At 37.7% G+C, this 12,139-nt stretch overlaps 1 pseudogene across 1 annotated transcript; it reads right to left on the bottom strand.

The window, feature by feature from the left end:
• Positions 1–230: 230 nt before the first annotated feature.
• On the bottom strand, positions 231–960 carry LOC311175385 (large ribosomal subunit protein eL30-like; annotated as a pseudogene). The gene is made up of 2 exons: positions 910–960; positions 231–788 (listed from the first exon to the last, which is right to left on the bottom strand). The product of its transcript is annotated as a large ribosomal subunit protein eL30-like (transcript).
• Positions 961–12,139: the final 11,179 nt, after the last annotated feature.

The following is a 12,139-nucleotide window of genomic DNA, read 5'->3' as shown; positions in this document are numbered from 1 at the left end:
GGGGGAGAAATCTGGCCCTTTTCTGTGGTGTAAACTCGCCAGTTCAGTTCTTGGTTTTCCCACAGATGCGCCATAGCAACTAGACAGACACGTAGAGCATTCAAAAACTCGGGCTGGCTGGGACCACTCCGGATTGTCTGCTCTCTGTGGATTGAAGATGCTGCTAAGAGATGCAATCACTAACTAGCATTGGTTCCTTGAAAATGTTTCCTACCTCGGTCCTATTTTGAGGTATAGGAAACAGTAAAATTTGTTCTACCTCTCAGGAGGGCTGTGAGAAATTGCTACACTTTCATCCACAAAGATTCATGGGAAATGCCTGCCATTTGAGGCCGTTTTCACCAGAGTGGAAATCGTTATCCTTTTTTGGTTCAACAACTTCTGGAACACGCTTGATTCTTACGGGAAGAAAGATCAGCTTGAAGGACTCTGGTTTTTTTGTTTGTTTGTTTGTTTTGTTTTTAAAAGAAGCTCTGGCCAGTTTTATTAAAGAAAAATTTTGCATGATTTACTTTTCACCAGTCTGTTCTGGCATGCTTCTAATGATATTAGAATCACCTGGGTCAATGATAGCCAGTGTGCATACTCTGTAGTATTTCCCACAGGCTGGCCTACATGGCATAGTACTCTATTTCAGATTTCCTCAAGGCTGGGCAGTTGTTGGCGAGGATGACCAGTTTAGCTTTGCGTTGTCTGATCATTTTCAGAGTCTGCTTGTACCCCAGCATGTACTTTTCACTTTTCATAACAAGTCGGATCCTAGAGTTGATTGACTCCAGTGACTTTTTCTACAAGGCGAACATTTAACACTAAGCACCTTGTTTGTTGCCACCTCTAAGCGAGATCTACAGAGACTTCTGGAAGCTGAGCCCCTTAATAAAGCCTTCAAAGTAGAGAGTCCCAAATTACTGAGAGGGCCTCTCGGGGTCCTTCTGTGACCCTCCAAATGCCAGTGGTCATGCTGTTTCCCCTAGGACTCTGGTTTTAAGGTCAGTCTGTGTGACTGGAGTCATGACGTCAGCAATTTGCAGTCAAAATGAGACTTCACTTTGGGGACATCAACTTGATGGAAAACACAACAGAGAGACCTCTGGAACTGCCAGTTGCCACACTTTTCCTTTTTAAATAATGCTAGAGCAGTTCATATATTGTACTTTTAATATTTAGCTCAACATGTCTAAGTAAACAGAAATGTAACTAAATTTTATGCAAATCTTTAGCTTTAGTTATCTTCAAAAATCTAAAAGTACATCTTTCCTTATTTAATGGTGAGACGTATGAGTCACCATAGTATAAAATTAGTCATGACTGAAAGACTAGATTTGAATAATTATATTCATGACCAAAATAATGATATTACCATAATATAAATCTGCTCGGTAAAGGGCATATACACACATAATTTCATAGAGCAAACAAATCAATGGTGCTTAGATGTTTCTCCTTCAGAACTGGGATATTATTTTTCCTGAATAACTTGAGCATTAAAAAATTCATACCTAATGATAGCTTTTCACTTGTAATTTTTCTCACAGAGAAAATCTCTGCACATATGTTATTTATTTTACATTAGACATTCAGATATATTTTTATTTAACTTCAACTATGGTTCATATAAATAGATGCCAAGGTCAGATTATTACTAGTGTTTAATGTAATGAATTTCATTCTTCATGTGTTAGAGTCATACTAATTTTCAGGAAAGTTTTATGATGTGTAGTCACATCATTCTTATTCCCAATGACTAATATATTCCCTATACTAATGCATTGGTGACTAACAGTTTCACTATTTCCCAGGATTTGGTTAAAACACCATATGATGCAGGTAGGGTTTGAAAACACACAAACATGCACACATAGTGTTTTAAGCTTTTAGAGTCAGACGAAAGTATTGAAATCTTTAGGGCATGGGCCTTCCTGGTGGCCTAGGGGTTAAGTCTCAGCATTGTCACTGCTATGTCCTCAGTTCAGTCCCTGCCTAGGAGCTGACCCACATGGTGCAGCAGACCTCTCCTGTCTCACCCCCTTCTCCTCTTGGCAGTGTTATTGCAGTAAAATTACATGTTCTGCTCCCCATTCTGTCTTTGGTGAGTCCTCTCACCCCCCGCACCTCTGGACTAGACCCCAGTTCTTCTACACATACATACACACACACACACACACACATACAAATCTTTTGGACATTACTAGTTCACTGAATGAGCTCATGGAATCTAGTAGTTCTTATAAACCACAAACTTTGGTCCTTACATCTCTAGAGCAGAGCAAGGTTACTGATCAATAAGGTCACTGCCAGTTCCTCTTACACAAAGTGCTTTATCAGGTCTTTTTTAAATTGGTCTTTTAACTTCTTTTTGGACACATTTTCCACACCAACAATATAGTGATAATTATGAAAAATAAAAGAGGTCGTGTCTCTCTTCTGCTTAAAATCCACCCATCTGGTTATCTATCCATTTACTTATTGATTCTTTATCATATTGCCTCAGGTCATTTAAGTGGTTTTGATTTAAAATTTGGCTCTATAGCTTGGTATTATTTAACATTTTGTATGATTTAAAAGACAGTATGAGTCACAAAATAAAGAGATAATTAAAAATCGGTAAGACCTTTTCTAGTCTATATAATCTACAGAAAGGTTATATTGGATGATAAGGTCTGCATTAATCATTTTGTGATCTCTTGAAGTTTTTAGATTTAGACATCATTAGTTAAAATTAAATAAGCCATGCCTGCATCATAGTTTTAGTAAAATTCAGCACAATAAGTCATTTCAAGATGAACTGCTTGCACATCTTGAACAAGTAATTCTAGTTTTATCATATTATAAAAAGTCCAAATATAATGAGATGTTCTTTAGGAGTGCAGACATGGGCACAGATGGCTAATGTTTATTTGATTGTCCATGTGTTTGTTTGCTATCGAAAAAGGCTGTGCTGGATTCTCTAGTAATATCTTTAGTGTCTCATCCCTGTATTGAGAGATTCTCTCATATACCCTCAATTCAGCCTAAAGGGAGCCAAAATCCTGGATTGCCACATTTACTAAAGGAAACATATGCTTTAGATTTCAGTATATGATGAAGTACAAATTTAGCACACAATCTACTAGAAACTATTCTGAACTCTGATGTTATTTTTCAAAAACTAAGAGAAAATAACCTTTATCATATTATTGACCTAAAGAGCCAGATCTTACATCCTCAGTGCATATAACATATACATAAAAATTAGTTTACTCTTCATCCTTTCCCAAATAGAAGCCTCTATTTTACTTTAATCTCTGACAGAAATATGCAGACTTTCATCTATCCAGTCATTTGTACACTAGAAAGCATTGCAAGGCTGAGAAGCCAAGGGTTAGCCAGGTTACTGTGTCCTCCTGCCTTGCTGACAGGAAGAGAGGGTGCAAGGCTCATCATTGTGGTAGCAGTTTGTCTTTTTCTTTGTACTCTCTTCTTTAGTCCTCAGTAGGTCACTCACAATTCTTCTAGATTTGAATTCTATAGGTTTGGATGTAAACAAGTCACTACGGAACTTAACTATCTCGAATTTTCCAGAAATGTACCCATAAAAGGAGTGCATAAATCTTATTTTTTATACCAATAATTTTTATTGAGATAGTGTTGCTATACAACATCGTATATGGTTTAGAGGTGTAGGCTGACATTTCTTCACATGTATGTTACCACACCACACCCACCACCAAAGCACGTATAGTCTTCCACCACAGTCCGTTAGAACTCCTCCCCCTTTTCTCCCCACCCTTGACCTCTGGTAACCTCAGTCTGCAATCAGATTTCAAGTGTTTGTTCGGGTTTGCTTCTGTCTTTTCGTTTGCTTTGTGAGAACATAAATCTTAAATCAAAGCAGAGCTCTCAAATATAGTAAAGACCCAGAAACATCTGGAGGCCTTGTGAAAATGCACATTCCTAAATCCCTCTCCTGCAGATTCTGATTTAGCAGATCCCAGGTAGGGTCAGGAACCCAACTGACTCTGCAAATAAACCAAAGTTGGAAAAGACTAACCTCAAGAATAAGTCTTTAATTGTAGATTTCAGGTATCAGTAAGTCACAAGTTCTTTCTGATATGGTTGTCACTGGGTTGTGGTCATGATTTTAAAATTATTTACTCCAGACAATCAGGAGCAAAGTTTGTTATGTAATTGCAATACAAAATAATTGCAGTTGATCATCTTTAAGCTCTGGATTTCTATTTCCTACTTTAGTCAGCTTTTTAATTACCAAATAATACATGATGAACCTCTAACAGAGAGCTAGTAGTCCCCGCTTCTGAAAATTGAATGTAACTACAGAACATTAAAACAACTTCAATTTAAGACCATTTTACATAACAATTAGAAGCTTGCCCCTAGCGTTTAATAAAACATTTAAAAAGGAATTTGTTCTGGAAGTCAGCATCTTAATTTTCAAAATAGAGAATAAAGATGAAAACCAAAAAAAAAAAGAATTTGAAAGCAGATTGTGACATGAAGATGATTTAGAGTTTCTTGGGAATGTGGTTGGAGAAGGATTATTTCTAGAGAATTTTGGTCTATTTTCCTATTCTGGGATTCCACCTTTATGTCACGAACTGTAGCAGACAGAATTTCTTCCCTTTCAACATTTCTATATTTTTAAATGAGCTTTGACTTGGGAGATATGGGTAAGAGGATTATTCATTCCACTTTGCATGCATAGTTTGAAGAACTTCAAAGAAGTGGTGACAAAAATTCAAAAATGATATGTCATTATTTAATTTGCTGACATATTCCAAGTAATTTAGAATTAAAAAATATATGTCACATTGAACTCTCCCACAAGGGAAATAACTTAGAGATTGGGTGGCTTTATTGTTCATTATTATTGTTGTTGTTTTATGAGCATAAACTTCATTAAAAGAGTGGGTATAAAATAACATTCAGATTGTCTCTTCTTTTATATAATCAGAGACATATTAGCTCTGAACTGGCTGCCAACTAATTTTGTGAGCTTGGGGAAGTGACTTCATCTCCCTAGATAGTAGCTTCCTTGTCTGGAAAATGAGAGTTGGATTAGACTAACTTTATTTTCTTGTGTGACTATAACTATAACATAGTGTGAAGGAAGTTCATCTTGACTCCTTCAGGACCAGTCAGGACCATCAGCAACAAGGACTGTTTGTAGAAGTTGTATGAAGTATTTGCATCATATACCACTGCACCTCATTACCTAGTTCAGTCACATTTGACTAAAGCTTTAGTAAGAGTGGCAAACATAGCACTTTACTTACATTAATTCATTCAGTCTTCACCACAAAAACCATAAAGCAGTTACCATTAATACTGTCATCTCCATTTTGCAGATGAGGACTCTAACACACAGAGAGTTTAAGTAACAAGCCCTGAGTAAGCCAGCTAGTATCTGGCAGAGCAAAGATTTGAATCCAGCCTGTGAGGTTCCAGAGTACCTGCATGCTTCATCTCTGTTACTCTCTGTTAGATCATGTGAAGGACATGAGTAGATCTCATCCCTAAAGGTGAAGTGTGAATGTGCTCAGTCCCAGACCGACTAGGACATTGATGTGGGATCAATAACTTTATAAAGAAGCTAAACCAGGGTTACTAATTTGATCTAAAGAAGCAAAAGAACAACATCTGTTACAGAAAACAACATTTATACCAGGCCCAGCCAAAGAGAGGTCAAGGACACAATTAGGATATGGATAGTGAGGAGTCCATCCCAAAGTTCTGATGATGCCCCAATTTCATAACCATCTATGGTTCCTTAATAAACTCCTACATTTATAAACATACCAAGACCATCAAAACCGCTATCAATATAACTAAACCAATATGTATGTCTATTATTTCTTGTGTATTAATTTTTTCCAGAAGTTCATGCAAAGTTAAATGACAACATTAATAACTGTTAGTCAAGTGTTGGTCTTTAATGGAATTCTCTTCATGTTTTATTATTGTGTATTAGATATTAATTGCAAAATTATGATTGTGACTCTGTTTAAAGCTAAGGGTATTTCTTTTACTTCCTCAACCAAGAATTTTTATTAGAACTGATTGTTGAATTTTGCAAAATGGTTTTGGTAGTTATCTATAGTGTCATTTCCTTCTTTATTACTTTAGTATTGATATTTAATGAACATTTCTGTTATTGAACCATACTTACTTTCCAAAACAGATCATGTTGGGCTGTTTTAAAATACACTCTAAAGGATATTATTACAATTTTTGCAAATACAAAAACATCTAATCTAATGCTACCAAATAAAGTTATTCTAACCTGTAACATAGCAGGAACTGCCAAGGCAATGTTAGAAAAGAAATTTTAGAAAAGGCAATTTTGTTTCTGGTTCAAATTCCAATTTCTGGTTTCATGGATACACTCAGGTAAGTACCCTGAGGCAGAAAGTGGATCATAAATTCAACTAATCCAGCTAGTCTAGTCACTTTGGGCTAAACAGAGATGTATCTAAAGGCTTTTAAGCCAGGGGAATGATTCTTGTTATGAGAATTTACCAATAGTCATGTCCTCCCTAGTGAACAGTAACCTTTACCATACAAAGGTCACACCATATCTTGGAGAACCTGACTTCTGGCTTATAAAATTACAAATCTTTCCTATAAGAAAGAGCACTCAGAAAGTGAGAGGAAAATAATACAAATACTCTGCCTCTCGCCAAAGTCAAATGTTGCCATTACTTAAAATGAATAATTAAATATTGATCAAATTAAGTGTCAATTGATGAAATTAAGTATGATCACTAAATTAGATATTGATAATATTAAATATTGATCAGAAACTATTCCAAAATTAATTTCACTAAAATATGACAGTGTATAGGAAGTTTGCCTGATCTACAGTGAATGCCATTCTTGGAAGCAGTGGGGTTTATTCTTGGTTTCCCCTTTTTGAGTCTGTGGAGTACCTGAGAGATACTTCTTAACCTTGTTGAGAGATCCTAGGAAAGTCTCTGCTTCTTACAGCCCTTGGTTTCCACCTATGGGAACTGGGCAGGTAAAGCTAAACTAATTTCTCTGATCCCACATGGTTATAAGGCAGACCATACTGAAGGGCTCCAGATGGGAAATCTCCCCTGAAGTTGTGCAAGTCAGCTGACCAGACTCCAGGGCAGCCAAAACGGCCCTGAGAAAATCTGCCAACTTTGAGTCCCTCCTGGCTATATTCTTTGCATCTTGTCTTATTCATTTATAAGGAAAGAGACAACCAAATTCCCTCCCAGGGTTCCTATGAGTCTTGTGCTTCCACAGATGACCCAAGGCTCTTGTCTTTAGGGAAAAAATGCAGCTAGTTTGCATTTTCTAATTGTCAAATTACAATAAAAATGAATATTAAGAACCAGTATCTGAAAATCTTTTCCTAAATAAATGTATAACAGGGTTTCCTATCTGACACATTTAGACTGAAGGCTAAATCACCCAACCATCTGGCTCTGGGACACTTATGCAAAGGACTGCCCCCTACCAGGACACAGAGAACATTCATATTAACTTCCTGCTGGGCAGGCACATGCATAAATAGAGACTGTGATGGTCCAAGGTCATAAGCAAAGAGGTTTGAAAAGCATTTGGATTGTGAGAACAGCAGAATAAAACTTGTTTCTGGTGAAAATTATACCTGTGAAGCAGCAAAGTTGGAGTAAGGAAAAGCTAAATATCTGAAATAAGAAGATACAAGCATTGACTTCAATAGAGAAAGATTTTAGCTTAAATGTAAAAATGGCTAACTGTGGGAGAGGTTTAATTGACCTCTGAAAAATCCACCCCCCCTTCAGAATTGCTGTTAAGGATGACTTTGAAAGGCTCCTGACACCTGATATAATAATATTCATATTGCTGGTCACCATTGCCTCATGTCATTTTTTTGCCAGCTGGCTTTTTAAAAATGTCTGTTTGACTAGAAAAACATAGCCCTTGATATATATTCATTGTATATTTGTGTTTCAGAGATAATTCACATCTTTAAGTTTGATTATTTTCCTTAATTATATATAGATTTCTATGACTCCCAGGTTTCTGGAATAAATCTGATAAAAACAAGATTCCTACCCCCTGTGTCTGGCTGAAAGGTTTGGAGAGCCCTCAGACCAAAGTCAAGCCTGCCCTTGGGTGAAGGAGTGCAGGAGAAAGTATCACTGAGCTCTGTGGACTCTAAGGAAGTTTCCTCAGTGTTGTCGCAGTCCATGAGCTAACGGACTGGCAGCAAGACCCTGTGACTTGACTTATTTTATAAAACAATTTTAAAGCAGTGGGAGAACATGCCCAAGCTAGCAAAGCACGACTCACTCTTTTCCCCTGGGCACTGCAGCTTCCAGATCTGCTCCATAGGCTGGCGCAGGAGGGATATGCAGCACTCTGAAGTGAGAGATTTCAGAGTTCAAGGACCAGAGATTCCTGTTCTTTGAGTCACGGTCATCGACCCAGAAGTCCTTTGTCTGCCAAGGATGAGTCTGCCTTAGAATCCCTGCATTAGATTTTAGTAGCTGGGACCCTGACTCAACTATTCTCCCTGAAGCTGAAGTTCTGTGAGGCTCTTTCTCATGGCTGTCCAATAGGGTCAGTCCACATAATTTGCTGCGGATCTCACATCCAGCTAGTGGCAGAGGAGTGCGACCAAGTCTTATTCTTTTACATCCAAAAGTGTGTAATTGGAAGCCTAGAGCCTTCCAATACCAAGTACAGGCCTCTTCCAGTTCTCTGTCTCACTTCAGACTCCCCAGTGCACCATGCAAACCTGGAAGCTGCCACACACCAAGGGGCAGGAGACAGACTCTGACAGAGAAAAAGCTTGGCTACCTCATGTGTTGCTCTCCCACTGTTTCAATAATTTGTTACAATACAAACAGAGTCGGGGGAATTGCTGCCAGTGGATAAAGGCCTCCTGCTTTGCAATTAAACCCTGACATTCAGCTTTGCCTCACCAGCCACAGTATATTGTGGCTTCCTGTCCCAGAGCTCTCACCCAGAAGCATTTTCTGCTCATCAAATTTATTATCCTATGTGGTAGATCTTGGTATTTGTTTTCTTTCCAGCCTGGTGGTAAAGCTTTAGAGAGCATACTTTTTAAGCTACCTGTTCTTTGCAGCCTGTCTTTCACATGGCTGACAAAGAAACACAAATAGGTTTAAATAAAGCACAAAAGCTCCAAAAGTTTATCTTGGTGAGAATTAGCAGTTTTCAGTGAATTCGGTGGCAAGACAGTCTTTGCAAGGGGCTAAGAAAGTAGAGACTTGTGAAAGTTCTTCTTTCAATGCCAGACTGAGCTTATTCTCTACTGGCCACTTGGCTCAGGTTCAAGTCTATCAGTCTTGCCTTGGTTTAGGCTGAAGATGCATTCAGGATCTCTCAGTTCAGATTGAACAGGACCCATTGGCTCTGTAATCATATGCCAGTTCTTTTATCAGAGAAGAATATTTCATTACAACCTACATTTCACTGGTAGTTTCAATATCATTAAAATACTAGGTCCCACATAGAAGTGGGCACTTCCTCAGAAGCCCAGGGGCTTAGAATTGTGCATTATCCCTAGCTCTGAAAACCCCCATTCTCCTGCGAAGAAAGGATGACGAGCAGCTCTTTCCACAAATCTGGCCCCCATCTAAAATGTCTGTGTAGGAGTTAGGAGGTGAATATCCAGGATCTCAATTTCCTCATCTAGTAAACTATATTTTTATCACAAGCCTTTCTAGACCATGATTCTGGAATAACCAGGAGGTCTTAAGAACCCATTATTCTCAGACTTACTCTCAATGTTTGATTTTCTTTCTATTCTTATGGACTGAAAATAAACAACCTGTAGACGGGTATGAGTCTACAGATCACATTTTCAAACACTCAAGTTCTAAGGTTCTTCCACCATTTAAAAAATAATCAAGCCCAAAGCTGAACTTCTCTGAATTTAGTGGGAATGATGTCTGAATAGACTTACTTCTTGTATTCCTCACCTTATGCAGAAGCAGGTGATTCCTGGTTTTATAGCCTCACTGGGAGGGTAAATGGAAGATTCCCCAAGAGTTACACTACCTAAGGTAAAGGATGTTCAAAAAATAGCAGGTGTCTTTACAATAAGGATAGCAACGCCTATGAAAGGGATAGATTCAACATATAGTCAACATAACTTTATTGGGTGTCTAGCATGAATACTTGTTCCTATGATAAATTCTGGACACATAAAGGCAAAGGAAATATATATAGGTCCTGGACCTCCTGGTGGCACAAGGGGTCAAGCACAGCACTGTGAAGCTATCAGCCTCTGCATTATGAGTTCCATCCCTGGCTGGCCAGGGAACTACCCACATGGCAAGTCAGATCTTTCCTGACTCATCCGCTGCTCCTCTCAGCAGTGTATTTCAGTCAGTCTGCCTTTTCTGCTCCTCTCCCCGTCTCTGGTGAATCCTCTCACCCCCACACCTCTGGTCTTTACCCCAGTTCTTGCACGCATAAGTAAATAAATCTTAAAAAAAATATGTAGATCCTTATGTGCTAGGTTTGTCAGAATATGAACAAACTGGGTGCAGAGGAGTCCTCTATGTCATGTTTACCAATAAAATGCCCACTTGTGGTTTCTTCTAGTTACTAACTATATACAGATCATAAGAGAATGCCTGAAATTGAGGAACAATAGTGAGCTTTTGAGTGACTGGCAATATATATATATATATATATATATATATATATATATATGTTTAAAAAAACAATAGTGAGTTTTTGAGTGACTGGTAATATATATATATATATATATATATATATATATATATATATATGTTTAAAAAAAAAGAACCCATTCTTCTCTCCCTCATTTCTCCATATCATCTCCTTGTCATTTGTAATAACCCAACCTCAGTGGCCAGTCCCTGGCATCTGCCAGCCCCAGCCCATAGCCACTTCCTCTCCTCTTCATTCCCTCCTCATTTTCCTCTCATTTTGCTACTCTGTAAACCAATTTACCTTCAGCCTACACCAAGATCCATTGTGCTATTACTTTCTATCTCCTTTGCCAGAGGGAAAAAAACTTTGTTATATGATTAAATGCAAACAACCTTGCAAAAGTTAACAGGTTATTTTAAATTCATGCTGAATTTTAAAAGACATAGAAAAATCCTTTTCTGAGCACAGAGGAGAAAGCATATGTATTGCAGCGCTGGGTGGGGATGAGGAGGAGTGTGTGAGGGAGGAAAGGAACAATCATTGAGCATCAAGTAATACCAGCAAGCACACTAGGTGTTTTGCTCTATAATAAATGATTATATTGCTCTTTTAGATTGCAGAAGCAATTTGTACAGCCTACATAGTACAAACACAACCAGGTGTATCAAATAAAGTCAACTGTGTTGTTCCCACTTCCCACCCTCCCACCCTCTTCCTCTAAAATCAGCAACCACAACAGTTCTGCTTTTATCGAGTCAACCAATATTAATTGTTCACTGTCAGTCCTTTAAAGAAACACTGATGAACAAAACAGACAAAATGCCTGCTTCCCTGGAGCTGACACATTAGTGGGGGAAAACAAAAAATTGCAAACTAAATAAATAAAATGAATATTCTATCAGAGATGATAAATGTATTACAGAGAACAAGAGGATAGGGAAAGTGCCCGAAAGGGTTAGGACAGAGGCCTGGGCAGGTGAGCAGTTTTGAATTGTGCCATCAGGAATCACCTTGCTGAGAAGGTGGTACTTGAATGAATACCAGAGTTTGGTGAAGTGAGTGAATATATCTTCTCTAACTTCCTTTATGGTCGTATAAGTATTCCAAACATAAATACATGCTTATGGTTTGTCTTAATGCTTTTTACATAATGGAACTATACACATTACTCTGAACTGTTTTTTTTTTTTTTTTTTTTACTGAAAGTAAGTCATTAACATCACTCTGGGTCGATACACATAGATCTAGTTCATTCTTTTTAATAACTGTAATTTGTCATAGTTTAAATGTACCATAACTTATACAAAATGTGTCTCTATGGATGGAGTCAAGTTTGCAGTTTCTACATGCTATTTTATTCTCTTTGAAAATACAAACAGTGTTGTAAAGTTTTCTGAGTTTTATTTACTTATGCTAAAGTTTTAGTATGATATTTAGCAAGACATTTTTAATGTTCTTTCCAAGACCCAGCACA

Source organism: Talpa europaea, assembly GCF_964194135.1.
Source record: "Talpa europaea genome assembly, chromosome: 8".
Lineage (NCBI taxonomy): Eukaryota > Metazoa > Chordata > Mammalia > Eulipotyphla > Talpidae > Talpa > Talpa europaea.
This window is presented reverse-complemented; position numbering and strand designations above follow the sequence as displayed.